The 17,264-nt window shown below is 36.0% G+C and overlaps 2 long non-coding RNA genes across 56 annotated transcripts in view; both read left to right on the forward strand.

Annotated features, from left to right (window-relative positions):
- LOC119697101 overlaps nucleotides 1-8,998 on the forward strand; it is a 105,924-nt gene extending 96,926 nt beyond the window's left edge. For 47 of the 48 annotated variants that reach the window (XR_005255773.1, XR_005255769.1, XR_005255768.1 and 44 more), the window contains one exon: nucleotides 55-2,804. This is a non-coding gene — a long non-coding RNA (uncharacterized LOC119697101). Of the gene's footprint in view, nucleotides 1-54; nucleotides 6,523-7,039 lie in introns of those variants that run through there. The other variant, XR_005255729.1, reaches the window with a different exon arrangement.
- Nucleotides 8,999-10,027: 1,029 nt separating this feature from the next.
- LOC119697824 overlaps nucleotides 10,028-17,264 on the forward strand; it is a 43,031-nt gene continuing 35,794 nt past the window's right edge. For 6 of the 8 annotated variants that reach the window (XR_005255948.1, XR_005255944.1, XR_005255949.1 and 3 more), the window contains exons 1-2: nucleotides 10,028-14,989; nucleotides 16,616-16,675. This is a non-coding gene — a long non-coding RNA (uncharacterized LOC119697824). The remainder of the gene's footprint in view (nucleotides 14,990-16,615; nucleotides 16,676-17,264) is intronic. The other 2 variants (XR_005255945.1, XR_005255946.1) reach the window with 2 other exon arrangements.

Here is a 17,264-nt window from a genome sequence, read left to right on the forward strand (position 1 = left end):
TTGAGAGAGTCGATTAATATATACTCTGCTTTCTAATTCTCTGTTTTTTTTCAGAGAGAAATTGTACCTAGACGAGTTTGCCCCTGACATCTAAATAAGCAGTTTGACAACAAAAGATGTGGACACACAACTAAGCGCATCTGGAAGATAAGTGCAGGAATTATAAGCCTGGTGCTATAACTGCATTCAGTCTATCCTACATATGTGCCGAAGTCCTCCCTCTTCCCTTGCTCATGCTTTCATAATTCATGGCTGTAATTCACCTGGGGGTTGCTGGTGCTCTGTCAACGTTTAATTGTTCTAATTACTTAATTATCTGCTCTGGTGAAGTGGTAAAGCCTTGACATTTCACATTTTCCCTAGGAATATGCATCTGTGGGATATATCAGTCTCTGCATTTGGTAAATACAGGGAAAAATAACTCAGTTAATCCAGTTTTTCAGTTGCAAAGTCTACACTGTTATTGACTACTTATGCTGGGCTACTGAGCTCCTTGTTTTCTCAGCCTGTAAATCTTTGTGAGAGGTTTCCTCTTTAAAATTAATCTACTTAGTTATGAATTGTCTGGTGAGATAGGAAGGCTAAAAAGGATATGTCAAGTGATATTTTTGCAGGCTAATCCAATTAAATTGGAAGTTACTTTACCCTGGTTTCCTGTGAATGGCAAGGGAGAAGCATGGCCTCATCAAGCAAGAAAGTTATCTTGTTTACTGATACTGATGTTCAGAGATCGTAGTGGCAACTGCTGAGTGACACTTCATGAAGAACTGTAATAGATTATCTGATTACAACTTTGACATTAGAAAAAAAAAAAGACAAAAAGCATTTTTCTGCAATAAGTAAGCTTTTGTTTCTATGTTGTGGATTTTCCTTGCAGAAGAAGAAGCTTCAGTTAAGTTAAACTTTTGTGCAGTAAATGTTTCTGTAATAAAGAAAAATGGAAGAGTTGAGAATCCTGAATGCCATTTACTGTTAAGAGTTATTTCTTTAATGTATCTTTTGTTTTTTTTTAACTTCTCTGAGAATGGGAAAGAAAATGTTCAATGTTTGCGTAAATGTTTTTTCATAGCTGGGTGATGCTGGTTGATAAATGGAAGGTACTAAAGAAAAATGCTTTATGAGGTAGTTATTCCTTCAGTTTTTGAAATAAAATTACTCCTGGAAGGCTAGAGAAGGCTTTGTGATAGCTTTGACTGTAGAAATGAAAAGACAGCTAGTACAGTTCTACTAACAGCAGTTAAATAATGCCTGTGCTCTTAGTGTAATGGGACAAGTACTGCCAATTTTCTGTTTTCTTCCACTGGGTGAAAAGAAAGAGGATAATTTTATTTAATCAGGTGGATTTATTTGGATGAATGCATGAAGGGAATGGAGTGCAAAAATCACTGCTTTTTGAGAAGAAGGATCATGTACAAGCTCTGTTCAGCTCCTTGGAGAATTTCAACAGGTGTAACTACCAGGATTCATGGAAGCAAGTCAATAAACACCTGAAGATCAATGTCTCTCTCTCCTTCCTCCCCTCTTTACCTCCAGACGTAAAGAGGCAGCATGCCCATTGTAAAAATAATCACACACTTTTGCCTCATGTTAGTACCCTGTGTCATTCAGAGAAAAGTCATTCTTCTATTGATGATCACAGGAACAAAGCTGCTTATTGTGAGGGCTTAGTCTTAGAAGGTCTGCTGATTGTTTGGACAAGAGAATTCAAATATCAGGAGAATAGGTAATGCCAGAGAAGAAGCTGGAAAACATTATATCTATCAGCCTTCATCAATATTGTTGTGATTTAGGCCAAAGGAACATGTTTTTTGATGTCAGTATAATTTTCAGTCTCACTGAGCAAGTGTGCTTTCTTGATAAAGCTTTGAGTTGGGATTGGCAAATGTGCACCTGAAGCTTATCAAAGGCATTGGGAGATTTGCTGAAAGCCACTTATCACCAGTCTATGCCACATTTTTTTGTGAGTTATTAAGGCTTTATGTGTTGATATATGAATTACCTTCTAAAGATAGTATTTACATATGAAAAGTCTATATTGAGATGTAGATACTGCTATTTCTACAATTTATTACATTTAAAGAAATACCTTAAAAAAAAAGCTAATTATACAGTTATATTCCTGCTGTAAAGCTGGGATTTGTTGAGAGACACAAAGAGGATAAATACATATTTTGCTATTTTTACTTCTAGACTGGTGAACCTGGAAGATCTTCTAAGTTCCCTGCTGGATCAGGGCAATTTTTACTGGATGCCAGTCCTCATTTTCTCTGTGCTTTTATTTTTTTGTGGGGAAACGGCTTATGTGCTTCCTTCCCAGCTTTTTCTCCTAAACTGATTGGGAAAGGGGCTGCTGAAATTTGCTTTCTAGAGGACACCCCTTCAGGAAGTTCCCTCCCAAATCTGTCCCAAGCCAGAACACATACCTAGCTGGACTCTGTGGTTTTGTGACACAGTCAAGCCAATGAGACTCTTTGTGACTCCTGAAGGTGGTGGTCTTACCATACTGCCCTCCTACTACCAGCCACTCTGCAAATATTCTGCAAAGATTCTTGTCTGATCCCATATGAAGTCAACTACAGGAAGTTAACATCAGCACAAAACTTTTCAAGTTCTCTTGCAGTTATTCTTTCTTCTGGTTCATCGTGTGAATCGGCTTATCCTTGGAATCCATTTGAAACTGTAGCCCACTGAGAAAAAAAAAATGCAGGGAAAGGCGGTGGGCTCCATTTCTACATTCATTTTGTGACAAGATATGTGAAGGAAAATATAGTAATAATGATAATAATAATAATAATGATGATGAACTTATTGGGTACTGTTTCATATTTAAAAAAAAAAAAGGAAAATTTGTAGAATTTTGTATTTTTGTGTGTGTTTGTGCTTGCTCTTTGAAATGAAACCTATTTTAGAATATCTTTTTAAATAACCTAGAAGGAAACTAGAGATCAGAGAATTTGTCCTTGAGAGTATAATAGACTATGTACAAGTTTAGAAGAAATTTTTTTCAACAAGCTTTGCTAAGGCACTTTTTCCTTTGACCTGCCTTAATTCAGTCTTCTCATTTGAATGTCTGGAAAGGGTTTGTAAGGGTGCAGTTATTGGTTCTTTCTGATGCTGCGTTGCTGTAGGCGAAGTGCATAATACAAACACGTGTATCTGCTTCTGATGGAGCACTGGCACTAATGATATCAACAGCAGCACTGTGTTCTTTGCATTGTTCCCTTCTGCCAGCTGTGGAGGAGGAGGAGGAGAAGACAGTCTGTCACAGGCGGGTTTCTGCAGAAGAAGAGACTGAGGAAAAGTGTTAGGGCTTCCTACACAGCCTCATGCGTTTTCTCACGGTGCCGACTCCCACACCGCCTGGTGTGCTCTTATTAGGAGCTGTCTGCTCATTTCCAGTATCTGTCTATTTCCTTAGAGGGCCCTGTTAAGATGCAGGGATCATGCAGAAGCAAAATTTAGTAACACTCTAAAAACAGGATGAGTGCTAATGTGAAGGATCCTTCTCCCATACTGTATGCCAGGTAAACTCAAACTGTGGCCTAGCACTTTTTTCCAAATAATCAGAAACAGCTTTCCCCGAGCCCAGTAACACTATACATCCTGAGAGGATCCACAGAAGTATATTTTTTGGAAAAAATATAAAATCCTTGATCCCTACTTATTTTCACAGTTTAATGAACTGCATCTTCTCCTTTACCCCAGCTTTAATTTGTGCTTACCTTAAAAATAATTCCCAGAATTTTCTTGCCATTTTTTGCCCTCATGAGCTAACCAAATATAAGATGTTACTTGATAACAGGATTAACTTTAGAAAAAATATTTAAAATATTTTGATTTATGGGGGATGTGTAAATGTTTGCCAATGGGTATAATTTATTTTCTGTTTTGTTGAGTGCAGTAATAATGAATTTCACTGTTGGTTAAAAGTCCATTTTATGCATCTTTATGACACTCTTATTTATAAATTGACAGGATTCAATTTAACATTTTGGATATTTTTGTGATTTAAGAAATTTTCTTTTTTTTTTTTACAAGTTATGAAATGGTCAGCCTTCACTTGCATGAACTCAGCAAGGCCGATGCAGCAAATGTGTAGAAGGAAAATCCTGCTTTAGGGTAGCCCTTATATGTGCCTTCTCTCTCTGCTTTTTTCTCTCCGTGCTCTCTCGTAAATGCTCTCATACATGTGTACTGGAAATGGGTTCTCTTTTTAGAAAGAGGAAGAAAACCAAACTGAAGCCAGAAATGAGTAGTATGCTTTTATACTATTGCTTTTTACTTCCATGATTTAAAATTCCACAATGTCTGAATTAATACTGTGAGACCAGCTCATGGAAGAAAAAAAGTAGTGTATTTATAAGATGGGGTTTAAGAAGACACCAAAAAGACCTTAAGCATAGTCTGCACTGGCCTTTGCAGCTAGCAGTGCTGTCACCTACGTTGTGCTAGTGAATTTCATAACAGGGCTGGGTTTTATTATGTGTGTAGTTGGGGCTCAGTGGACTAGAAGGAAATAATTTCAATGATCAGGCTCTTTTAGTTATGAGTTTTCCTGCTTTCCTTTGACATACCTTGTTATTGTTGTTTTTTTGTTTTGTTTTGTTTTAAAGGACAGTAATTTCATTAGTTTTTATCCAAATGAATCATCTTTCCAGTTCCTTTGAGTATGAAAGCAAAATGTTGGATTTTCATTATAGATGCAAACAAATCTGGGAGAAAGCAAATACTTTGGAATAAAGCTAATTATTATGGCTTCATCTTGCAAATAAAAGATGTGACTTAAACTCTTCTTTCAGTGATGGCACAGAAGCTGCACTCTGAGCAAATACTTAGATTTCTGGACTTTTGGGGAAGAAGGCTCCCCTTCCTTTTGGTTTTATGGATAAACTAACTGATGCCAGTTTTAAAACAGAGCTGTTGAGCCCACTCTTATAATCACAGAATTCTAGAATAGCTTTGTGTTGGAAGGGAGGGATTTTTTTAAAATGCATGTGCAGATAGCGAATTTTGCAGTTTTTTCATGCAATTATTAATTCCTCATGGCAGTGGCTGGGAAGCAGACACAGAGATGTGTGTCCCTCTGGCAAGGCGGCAGCACTTCCAGGAAGAGACAGTAGTGGCTCTGATGCTTTACCTGGAAAAGAAGAAGCATCCAAAGATCTCTTAGACACATAGGATGAAAATTATTTTCTCAGATCAGACAGGAAAGCTCTGATTTGGCTTTATTTTAGGTACTTTGTGTGGTTTTTCTTAAGTGCTGATATGGTAGTTTATCATTTGTAGCTAGAAATCAGTTCCTGATGAGAAAGTATGAAAAATTGTTAGAAGGCAGTGTTTTTCTGGTACTTTGCTTCTGATACGCAATCAGACTAATTAAATCAATTAAACTTTGCAGCTTCTGATAATGTTTAAAAGGAACTAATTTGCTTCTCTCCTATTTGCTTTGAAGTTATTTCGTCACTACAGATGACTTCATGCATTGGTTTCAGTTACAGAACTTAAGATTTAGCTAAGATCTTGAACACATGGTGATGATCTTAATGAATAATTACACTATTCTACCCAGCTATTAAAATTATTTGCTTGTTTTGAGAATCATTCGTTTCCTGTGGAAAGAAAAGCAAAGCAGATTCTTGCTTTTTCTTTACCTTGATTTCCTTTTCTGTTCCATTTTAGTAGATCACCTCTGCTATATTTCTTTAACTGACCCAAACGAAAGATTGTGATATGGTATTGAAAGCAAGGAGGCAGGTATGAGAGGGAATTAAAGATTATTAGCATACAGCAAGTCACTGGAACTGAAGATACTTTGCAACCATTTCCTTGATTGTCCCTTTGGGAAAGAATCCTATCTGTTTACCTAGCATGTTGCAGGCTCAGACCTCTTAGGATTTAGAGGATATTGAAAACAGCAATGTGCGGAGGCCAGATATATGCTAGAAGGATAAGGATGCCTGTGTTTTGCCATGGGAAGTGGAATTATATCTCAATCCTGTGCACAACAAGCTATTTATCATGCTCAGGAAATAGCAGTAGGTAACAAACTTGAAGCCTTTGCGGCTAAGAGACTATTTATATATCTCAAAGTCTTTTTTCTTGTGAAGAAAGGATTCTCACCTTCATGGCCTGTTGCATTGCGGTTTACTGTGGAGTGCTGCAGTGATTTCTTATTTTAACTTGTTGCATTTTATCTAAAGGTAACTGACGTATATTAATTTGATGTGTTGAATTATACAATACAGGTCTGAAATCATAAGTTTCTCTTTCCTTTTCGCTGTTTAAGGTGATTTCACATGTTATGAAATTGCTGGTCCTTTTAGGGAAAAAACATCTAGCCTTATTGGGGATCCAGATTTTTTTTTTTTAAAGACTTCAAAATAGGTCAGCTAAATGGAGTGTGAATGGAGGATGGGGCTGAGGCTTCTGGTCAGTCAGACATGAGGAGGATAATGGACTCCATTCTGACTCTGAGTGAAGGCATTCTGATTTTTAATATCTGTGAAGAAACTCTGACCTAAGGTATGTCTCTCAGACAAAGATGTTTAGAGGTAATGTTGCTATGGGGAAATTTGAGCTCTTGAAGAAGATCGCAGGCTAGGCGTGCACTAGTTTAGTCTAGTGGGATAGAATTCTAACTTCTGGGGAACAGGCTCAAATCCAGCTCCGTGTATGATGCCACAATAAGTTCAGGGCTGCTAAAAAAGTTCAGATACTACAACTCTTAAAACAATGTTGCCAATATGTTTAAAGGCAAATATTTTATTCCACTGGAAAGTTTGATTCTAAATAAAATAATAATAATAATAATAATTATTATTATTACTAATATTAATCTTTGCTAATGATGTCGAAGATGGCATGAAATAAGTAATAAATTCACTTTCTGTACAAGCTGAAAATTGTTTCAGTTACCCTATGTCTTTTGTGCTACAAAGGAACTGGCTTTGTGCATGTAAAGGTTTTAGCTATTTTTAGTAGTAGTACACATTCAGTACAACACAATTATTGCATGTTTTTATTAATAATTTTCCTGCAGGAGACTCTACCTACCTGTCCATTATTGGGATTGAATCTTACTGTCTCCATCCCTAGAACTGGTTATACCTGTGCTGATGGAGAATCATCTTCTAACAACTGGTAGCTCTATCGGAAGTGAGAAGAAAGTGTGATGGATCCATTTTTCTCCTAACACTTCTCTTGGCCAACCCAAGAGACAGGAAGACTTAGTAGACAATACAAAATACAATTCTGGCGCGTACATAAAATTCCCTTTGATTTGATTAATCCTTTGTTATTCACTTCATCACTCTTTTAATAATTGTTTTTTTATAATAGGGATTTCATCAAAACTCCTAATGTTTTTCTTGAAGATGATTATTTACAGTGTTACATAATGATTTTGTGAACAGTTTAAATTTCTGTGTCTGTGTGTGGGTATGGTTTTATGAGTCTTTTTTTGATTTTTTTTTCTCTATTTTTTTGAGAAAGATCTGCTTTAAACTCCAGTAACTTCATTCTATCCATATAGCTTAACTTCTGACAACTGCGGAAATGACATTCCAAGAATGAAGGGAAAAGGAAAGCTAGTTGGATTTTGACAAGAATGGACCAACCAATAGCAAAAATAATTTACTTTCTTTTGACATAAATGTGTCAATTTTTGAAAAGTATTTGACTGCTGCCAAAGTTAGACTGATATTAAAAGCTTTACATTAACCTGACTTTCAGAGAGAATTGAAGTGAACTTGTATTTTAGGTTTGTCCAAACAGTACTTTCTTTCTAGCTCTTATCTTAATGAAAGATTTTACACTATTTTTACAGTTGGTTGTAATTTTTCATTTGAAAAATGTTTTCTGTTCAATCTAAGAAGGTGCTTCCCTGTGTGAGTGAATTTTTTTAACCTTTCCTTTTCCATTTCCTTCCTTGTGAAAATGGATTTTTTCACAAGCAGCAAAAAATGACTAAATGCACATTTTCTTGTCAAAGTTTGATTAATTTGCTGTAATGAGAACAATTTCCTTTTAGCTCTGCTTCTGAAATCTAAGACTGAAGAAACAGAGACTTCTTAGCTTTTCAAAATTTGGTCCATAAAGGCATTGGAAGATTAAAATCTGTGGTGTGTTTGCCATGTTTTCTGCTTCTGCCTAAACTGCTTGGATAGAGAATGCTGCTGTGGACTCTCTACAGAAATATTTATACAGATTGATATTTCACAATCTAAAATCCTTCAACTGCATATTTCTCTATATTCCTTCCTGCTCTTCTGAGCTGTAATTTCAAATATAATTATAAAGAATGTAAATTAGGCTCATCATGGGCCAAATTATATTTTATTTACTTGAACTAATGTAAATATAATGATTTTTAAATAGGTAGAAGGCTGCAAAATATTTTGAAATGTATCCGCAATGTATGGTTTAACACAGTGTCAGTACACATACATAAGCAATTCTACAATAAATTCAGATGTTAAAATCCCACTAACATTTCTAAAATTTATATTGTAATGCTGAAGACTCCTGATTGCTTTAAGAATGTTTAAGTTTGGTCAAGTTCCAAAAGGCGGTTCTGCCATTTCTGCCATTTTTCTTCTTCAAAAGGTTGCATAGATTTAGATCAAGAAATACAATAATCAGTTTCATCAGAATGGAAAGAAATGTTGGGTTTTAGTGAGTTGACTGTGTTACTTTGCTTCATCTTTAAACTGTGTAAGCTACAGAGAGAAGAAAACTAGAGGTGGGTCAGTGGGAACTGACCTATTTGTCAGCACTCAGATTGGTTTAAAATGATGCTGAAACTATGGCCTTAGCCTTGAATGCTTTTTACTGCTGTCGTGCTTTAACCCCAGCCATTCTCCAGCAGGACCAAGGAAAGAATCAGAAGGGTAAAAGCTGGAAAACCTCTGGGTTTAGATAAAGACAGTTTAATAGGGAAAGCAAAGCCACACATACAGAGCAAAACAAGGAATTCATTCACTGCTTCCCATGAGCAGGCAGCTGTTGAACCATCTCCAGGAGAGCACGGCCTCATCAAGTGTAATGGTGACTTGGGAAGACAAATGCCATCACTCCAAATGTTACTCCCCTTCTTCCCCACTTTATACACTTCCCCACTTTATACACTGAGCATGATACCATATAGTCTGGAATATCCCTTTGGTCAGTTTGGGTCACCTGTCCTGGCTCTGTCTCCTCCCAACCTCCCATGCACTCCCAACTTCTCTGACAGTGTGACAGTACAAAAATCCAGAACAGGGATTGGCTCTCTGTAAGCCCTGCTCAGAAATAACAAAAATGTCTCTTCATTATTGATATTGTGTTCAGCACAAATCAAAAACACACAGACCCATATTAGCCACCGGGAAGAAGAATAAGTCTACCCCTGCCAAAACCAGCATAACAACATATGTTACTTATATTCTGGAATTGTATTTTTATCTGATCACTTATGTTGGAATCATGATGGAATAGAGAATGTACCTTCATTACCCTAAATATTTATATTTCTTGAAAAATATGGCTGTATATAGATAATACAGAGAGAGTATTGGAGACTGATTTAGAGTGATATGGGTAATGATGATATAATCTTCTATGGTAAATGAATGCAGATTTTTCTTACTGTTTTTAAAGGAAAGTTTCTTCTCTTTGTTTGTTTGTTTGGGATTTGTTTTTTTTTTTTTGCTGTTGTTCTTACAGTGCTATTTTTCTGAGGTGTCCTACCATTTGCTGACACACTGCCAGGAATCCATGCAGTCAAGGCAGACCATCATCACCAGAAGGGTGAAGTGCTGGCAATATCCACAAGCAGTGAGTGGAAATCTTGGAAATGTCTTGATATGACTGCCCAGCATGTTTGATTACCTTTTACACTGATGCTCCACAGTCAACCTCAGCTTTCTTCTTTTTCGGTTTTTGGGTTTTTTGGTTTAGGTTTTTTGTTTTGTTTTTTTTTTTTTTTTTGGGGGGGTTTCTTTTTTGGGTTTTTTTTTTTTTTTTTTTTTTTTTTTGGTTTTTTTTTTTTGCTTTATCAGTTGTAGTTTATACTAAAATTTTCCCTCTAATAAATGCTCCAAAAGCCTCTGGAGAAAATTCCAGTCTCTCCTGAAGTAGAACCACATGCCTGACATGTTGTAAGGCCAAGAGGCTGGTTAGGAGCTCTCCACAGGCAGGCACCATGGCTGGTGCACAGGCTGCTGTACCAGCTGTCGAGTTACAGTTCTAACTCTCAAATTTAAGGGACTCTGTCCCTACTTGCAGCCCTTTTCCCAACACTTCATTCTCTTGGGAGAGATTTTCCAGCTTTCCCAAAATGGCATGATCATTGGACCTTGACAGCTGCTCCTTTAACAACCCCTATGCATCTGACCACTGACCTTCTGGCTTCCTGTGCATCTGTTGTTGGTCAAAAAGATCAATCTAAGCATGTGGAGGACCTTACTGGATGCACTTTATTTGGCACTAATTAGCTCCTTCCAGTACAACTAATCAAATACACACGTATACACAGGTCCTCTGTTACTACTAATTTTAATTAACATTTTTGTGAGTGATAGGTGAAGAAATTTCTGTTATTAATTAGTGGAAGAGCATCTCTTGTGAATGTTGCTATGTGTCTGGCAAAAGAAAGGAAATTGTAAAAAGAGAGAGGGGCATTCATGAATAAAATCTAGGTAAACAGTGCATCAAGACACCAAATCAAGCTTTTTTCAAGTTTAATCTTTGATGAATTTACCTTAGATACAGAAAAATATCCTTTTGATCATGGACTAAATGACTATATGCAATAATAAAATATATATTATTTATTTATGATGAATACATAGGTGAAGGAAAACTCTTCATAAAAATGGATTTATAAGTCTTGATTCTTCCTGAGTAAGCAGAATACTATTTTTCTGATTGCCCAGTGTTGCTGATGTTGGTCAGGCCACCTGAAATCACAGTGGCTAAGCTGAATGGACAATGGATTGTGGAGTTCTGGTGGGTAAGAACCTTCTCCAAACTGTTCTCCTTTTCTCAGCTTTTAACTGCTGCCATCTTCTTTCTTTCAGCATTAAAAAAAAAAAAAAAAGAAAAAAAAGAAGCTGGTACATCAGGATGTCTCACTATGTTTTATATTGAGGAGAACAGGAAAGCGTGATAAGAAGCAAATGCTGTCCTTTAGATTTCCTAAATCGTCCTCAACAGTCTGTGACATTTTCTGTGACTATCAATTGCAATGTGCAGTAGCATATCAAAGGGCACATAGTGCCTTGAGTAATTTACTTGTGTTTCTGTGCTGTGAAATCTATATTCAGAGTATTGTCTTATCCCTAGAGAAAAAGGGGAGAGGATGGGGGACAAAGCCCTGCAAGGAAATATTATTACCTCTACTTGCAGTTCGCTAGAGGTTTTCTGTTTGGTTGGTTTGGTTTTTCAATGAACTAATCTGCCCTTGATCCTAAGACTATATGAATGGATTTCACAAGCCATAATTTGTATACAAACCTACTGTCTATTTAAATCTCTTACTTAATCTTTTATCCAACTTTTTTTTCTTATTTTTAAATCTCTCAATGTAAATGTAAGAATTTGAGCCTTAATATAATAGTGCTTGTATGCTTAGTTTGTTTCTTTCCATTTTGTCAACAATCTTGAAGACTTTCCTCTTTGCTTCTGACTGATTCTCATATGAAAAGATTAAATATTCAGAGAAAGTTGTAGAAAATATGTGCATGTGTGGGTTTTTTTATTTGTTTGTTTGGTTTTTTTCCCATGGGATTGATTTTTATTGAGAAATAATCCTTCTGTTTTTCTTCCGTATGTATCAGGGCTTACCTCTAATCTTAGAAACTAAAGCCTCTAAAATTGCTTTAGATTTATTTTTTAATTTTCTTTTGCAGATTGGCATGGATTTCTAACATCTGATTCAATATTACTTATACTGTAGTTTTAACCTTAAACATCTGAGAAAAATTAGATATGTTCAGAGTAAAACTTATCCATAAAAAAAAATTATTGACATTACTTTCATCCTCTGAATTGATTCCTTTGACCTTTTTCGTACATTTTGTTACTATTGCTGGGTAAGGTGGAAGGAAGGAGAAGCTGTATTAGGTGGAAAGGTAGATAACCAATATTTTTGTAATGTTTATTTTGTACTGTATTAATGTGGGAATGGAACCACAGCATTTAGCTGAAACCACAGCATTTTAATAGATACAAGTTAAGAAGCAATCTCTGAATGAAATTCAAGTTTGCCATCCTAAAATCTATAGCAGCAGACATGGGCATAGGTTTCTTGCTGTCTTAGATGCAGCAAAGTGACCTTAGTCTATTGCATTTTCCTTCCTCATTCTGCCTCAACTAAAACAGAAACACCTCTCTGCTTCTCATCCAGAATGTGCACTGACTCACCTGTTCAAACTAAAGAATTTTTTCTTGTTCGTGGGTTATTTTCCTTCTCTCTCATGAAATTCATGAATATCCCTAAATATTGAGTATCAGCCCAGAGCTAGAGTTTAGATAACATAATTCTTTACAACTTGTGGGCAGAGCTGCAGCAGCACCGTACCCAGAACTGTCCAGGTGTGCTGTGTCCCTTATGGAGCGAGACAAAGCATTGTCTACCCACCTTTGGCAAGGCTTTCCACCATAAAGGATCCTATGACTTTATAAAATAGTACTAAACTCCACTAAATGTTCTACTGCATGTTTTTGGTATATTTTCCTTTAATGTAGCCATTTTCAGTTATGATTTAAATCATGTCTGCTTGGTATTTCCTGAGAACATCTAATTTTTCTTCTGATTTGTTTTTGGTTTTGGAGTTTTTTGACAGGTTAGTTTAGAGAGATGGTCCCAGTGATGTTAAATGCCAGAGAACAGAAAAACTGGTTGCATCCTAAATGTCCCTTACTTCAAATACAAGGAAGCCTATTAAGAAAAGCACTAAAGAAAAGGAAGATTTTGAATCTTTAGTTGAGCTTGATCTTAGCAAACTTTGTAAAAAAAATCTCAGAAGTTTCTTCACCTCTTCAAGAAGCTGCTAAGTAATCTCAAACTTTTCTTAGTTTCTGGAACTACTTTGCAAAACTGACATTTCTTCTTGAACTCTAAACTGCTGTATGTTCCCCCAGTATCAAGATAAGCAAACAAAAATACATAAAACTAGGTCTCCCACTTTGTGTTTCCTGAGTCAGTACAGAAATTAGCTACCTCTTTGCATGGCTATAAAGCTGGGAAAAAAAATAATCTAAAGATACAGTCATAGGATATTAGACTGAGTAATCTTTGAGTAACAAAGCTTTACTAAGTAGTCATTAAGTTTTTGGAGGATTGTCTCTTCCATTCTGTCTATATTCTTGTTACATTCATGTCAGTGTTTTTAAAACTTTTGTATAATGATCTAGATTTTACCTCTAGGAGAGATAATAATCTTAATAACATGATCAATATGCTGTGCTTCCTTTGTAAAGAAAGAAGAGACAACCAACTTGTCTAGTTAAGGCCAGTGGCCAGGGCTAGCCAACATCAATTTCTGACTTGTTTTTATTAGACATTTCTCTGCTAATTAGAGGGCAGAGAGGAAAAAAGTTTAAAAATCGTTTTCTGTGTCTTTGAGAAATATTCTTTGTGGATCTTTGCACTGGGATTTTTTCCATTAGCTCAAATAAATTCTTATATTTATTTAAAAAATCCCTGTTAATTCTGATTTTCTTCACAGATAGTTTCTGACATGTAAACAGCCTCTGCAATTTCTTGCCAGGATTTCCTTACCTATCTTTAGTGCTATCCCAGAGAGAGCTAAAAGTGCTTCCCTTGAAAACCTGGGATCAATAGGTGCTTCGGAACTGATTAGGTGAATCTACCAGCCTGATAAATTCCCTTATGAAATTTGGCTCGCAGAAGAATATAGAAGTGCTAAGGATGGGGAAGATATGTTACTGGCTTTGGCTGCAAACAAGTGATAGAAACCTCTTGTGTAGTTTTCATGCTCTCTTAGCAGTTTGTTACCTGCATTTTGGCAAATAACTTCCATCCTCTCTAGCTCTTCTTGCCAGCCCTTCTTCTGGCTCATGTAGTCAAACCTGTGAGCTCAGACAGGGCTCCTCTCTCTCCCCTCTAATTGTTCTGCTCTGAAACCATCTGTCTTATGAATTATTGTAATGCTTTTGTACCATGAGGAAAATAAGTGTGAAGCTGTTAACTTGCTATCCTTGGATGTTGTCCAATAACTTCCTCCGAATAGGTCTAGCCCTTGCCGAATGGATTTTTCTCACCTTGTCACACATGCTATTACTGTTGTGTTACTTAGGTTGAACAGATGCTGTGTCTACATGGTTATATTATGTCCAGCTTTCAAACTTGCTCACTGTCTTTCAAATCACTAAATTAACATCTCTTCTATTCAGCTTTTTGATGCTTGTCACTCTGCAAATGGCATTTTTCTCTAGCTAGTGATAATTAGATACCTGGTTAATGTGCTCTGTGTATTTACTCATTATTAGGGCTTAATCCCAAAGTGACAATACTGTCTCTGCTGATAAGCAGGATGAAATCCCCATACATATTCTACTCCATTAGTTTTCCTAATCACTTTAAAGAAATTGCTCTGAAGATTTCTGAGTGTGATTCCCACAAAATGCACCATTCCCTGACCTCATGCTGCCCTTAAAAAAAGGTGACAATTTTTACTTTCTTTTGCAGTCTTAGGCATCACTGACTTGTCCACTGCGTATCCAGATTAAACTGTGGGATGCTATCTGGAAAGTTTCCAGTTTCCTTGGTCAACCACAGGGAAATGTGTGTGCCAGAGCAGCGAGAATGAATGTGCTGCTGGTCCCCAGAGACACTGTAGCACCATCTGTGAAGAAATGTTATGGAAGAGGCTAATTTAAGTTCTGCTTTGGTTGGATAGACAAGAAAAAGTACCTGTCACTATTTGTAAAGGTAGAGAAGATCAAAGACATAGAGCAGACTTCTGGAAATTCTTTGGAAGCAAAAGTAAGAATTTGGATTAGCTTCATGTTAGAGAAAGTACACAAGGTGTTCTGGAAATTTAGATTAATGCAGCTTTACTATTAATCAGCATGTGAATACAGGAGATCACAATCACAGAATCATTATGGTTGGAAAAGACCATCAAGTCCAATCTTTAACTGATCACCACGTTATCAACTAGAGCATAGCACTCGGTGTCACATCCAGTGGTTTCTTGAACACCTTCAGAGATTGTGTCTCCACCACCTTCCTGGGCAGCTATTCCAAAGTTTAATAATCCTTTCCACCTTTATTTGCATCTGCAGTTATCACTTTTAAAATATTTATCTATCTAGTAGTAAATGTGCCAGGACACTGATGTTTTGTATTAACTCTAGTTTTCTGGAGTTCAAAAAAGCACTTTGAGACATTTCAGTGTTAAATATTAGGATTTTTGAGTAGGCTTCACAAAGGAAGATTTATATGAATATTATCTAGATTACTTTCATGTCTTTGTAAAATTTACACTTTAAATACATAATACTGTGCATCACTGGGCTGCTAATAGGTTTGTTTCTTTCAAAACTTGATTCCAATTTATTTTTAGCCACATGCAGTTTTTGTGGCTGAATGTTCTTTTGCATCTAAATGGAATTTTTCTAAAAACACCAGAGAGCAAAATTTCACATAAATGAAATTTAAATTGTATAAAAATATTAAAATCAAAATTAGAAAGTTAAAGCTGAAAGTATGCCACCTGGCAATTCTATTCAAATTTTGCTATGCAGATTTTCAGGTTTTCAGACCTGCTACACAGGTTTTCAGAATTTAAAGAACCAATAAGACTTACTTCTCAGAGTCCCTTATATGTGAAAGTTTTCAGAACATTCATTCATTTTCTCTCTAAAGCATGCCTGTTATCTTTCTGTAAACAGAGCCTTGTGATAAGATGTTCGGCTTCTCTTTGTTGTTAGCACTGCATATCCTGAATTTTGTTCAATTTTGTGATGAAAGGTACTAATATGAAGTGATGATTTTTGGAACTCTGGACAAAAGTGTTTAGTTTGGAAATATCTTTACTGTCACAAAATGCTGTGAGATGCATGCACTCACATATTCACTTTTGAAAATGGAGTTTATAAAAAAAATGTTGCTCCATGCAGGGAACACTTTGTGTGTGTCTTTTCATTATAAAGCTTGCAAATGTCTCATCAGCTGCTGTAAATGTAGTGTTGTTTATTTGTTTTTAGTGATCAATACCAAATATACTAAGGATTTCTGTGTGAAAACTTTAGTGTTGTTTATAGTGAAAACAAGGCATTTTTCTACCCAAAGCACCTCAAGATTAACTAACTGATGTGTCATTACATGCATGATGTTATCTGTAAGGTCTTCTTCCTCTTTTCATATTTTAACTAAATCCTGTGAGAGAATACAAGCAGAATTGTCTCATCAAAATATGAATTTTGCAGTTATGAAAAGCATAATAATTTTTAAACCTTGCATCATGACTGTAAAATTACTTCAAAGGCTTGTATTCATGGGTAGAACATCATCCATCTGAAAGGAACAATTAATGTGAAGAGATTCACAATTATGGAGTACCAAGGTTTAATGAATTTAACAGACATTTTCTCTAAATGCTTTTAGGTGTTAAAGAAGGTTCATCACAGCAAAAACTTGATAGAAAGGAAAACCTGATAATTTGAGGTAGGTGCAAATTAACCATCAAAGTGATTTTAATTTTTTTTTATTAATGTACTGAATTAAGTAAAAGGCATATTAAGAGTTTTCTTTATCCAAGAATCAAATTTGAGTCTGTCCCTGGCATTGTCAGGAAAAAAAAAATAGATTTTTGCTACAGCAACTTCATTAACTTCACACTTCATTTGAAGCCAGCACAGAATCCTCAGCATTTCTTCTATGCAGTGACTGCACAGGACGGGGAGATGATAAAAGTAGTGAAGGATAGCAAGGATTCCTTCTCTACACTGTGTTGGGAATTTGCAGATAGGTTTTCCTAGGCAGAATTGCTATTTTCAAGTCGGACCACTGAGCATTACAGCATTTTAAATTTGAGTTCGTAGTGTATAAGATAGGAATATTAGAATTGATTTGACATCAATTATTCCTTTGTCTCATATAGATATACACTTTTTGGATGAAAGAATGAAGCAATACAAGCTTGTTTTGGAGGCCGTGAAATGTACTGAAAAGTTATTATACCCAGGAGAATGTTGCTTATGGCAGGTTTCTTCTGCCTAAAAGTTGGAGTTCCTCTGTTTGACCTATTTTCCTC

Source organism: Motacilla alba, chromosome 2 (genome assembly GCF_015832195.1).
Source record: "Motacilla alba alba isolate MOTALB_02 chromosome 2, Motacilla_alba_V1.0_pri, whole genome shotgun sequence".
Classification (NCBI taxonomy): domain Eukaryota; kingdom Metazoa; phylum Chordata; class Aves; order Passeriformes; family Motacillidae; genus Motacilla; species Motacilla alba.